Below are 778 nucleotides of genomic sequence, written 5' to 3' on the forward strand. Positions count from 1 at the left end.
GACGGCAGGAGCGGCTCGCACCGCCCCAAAAAAACCCTAAAAAGCTTCAAAACCGCACAGAATGCCCCAAAATCCCCTCCTGGCACCCGCGCTCCGCTCTCCCCTGGTTTTTTGTTGTTTTATTTTGGGGTTTGGATCCTTTTTTTTACGCTTTCCCCCCATTTCCAGTTCTCCCAGTTCCCAAATTCCTCATTCCCAGTTCCCAGTTATTGTCACCCTCTGTCCCCGCCCCGCCCCCAAATTTGGGATTTTTTGGGGGTTTTTTTTGGGGGGGGGCGGTTCAGAACGGAGCGAAAGGAAAATGAACCCAAAACCAGAAAAAAAAAAAAAAAGAGGGGGGAAAAAGGAAAAAGAAAAAAAGAAAAAACGGAAATGGAATAAAATTGAGAGAATTGAGATGGGAGTGGCGTGACAGGGGACAGAGGGGACAGGGATGGGGACAAAGGCGACAAAAATGGCGAAAGGGATGGGGACAAGGATGGGGACAGAGGAGGGGACACGGATGGGACCGAGGGGACAGAGGGGACAGGAGGGGACAAACCGAGCGGGACGCTCCATGCCCGGAGGCGACATTCGTGTCCCCAACCCGCCCCTCTGAGCGGCCGGAGGTGGCTTCTGTCCCCTCCCCAGGGGGACACGGGGGTGGGGCGGGGAACAGGGGACGTGTCCCTGTCCCTGTCCCCTGCTGTCCTTGTCCCCTGTCCCTTCGTGTCCCTGTCCCTTCGTGTCCCTGTCCCCTGCTTTCCTTATTTTATTCCCTGTCCCTGTCCCTTCGTGT

Source organism: Geospiza fortis, unplaced genomic scaffold (assembly GCF_000277835.1).
Source record: "Geospiza fortis unplaced genomic scaffold, GeoFor_1.0 scaffold1922, whole genome shotgun sequence".
Taxonomy (NCBI): domain Eukaryota; kingdom Metazoa; phylum Chordata; class Aves; order Passeriformes; family Thraupidae; genus Geospiza; species Geospiza fortis.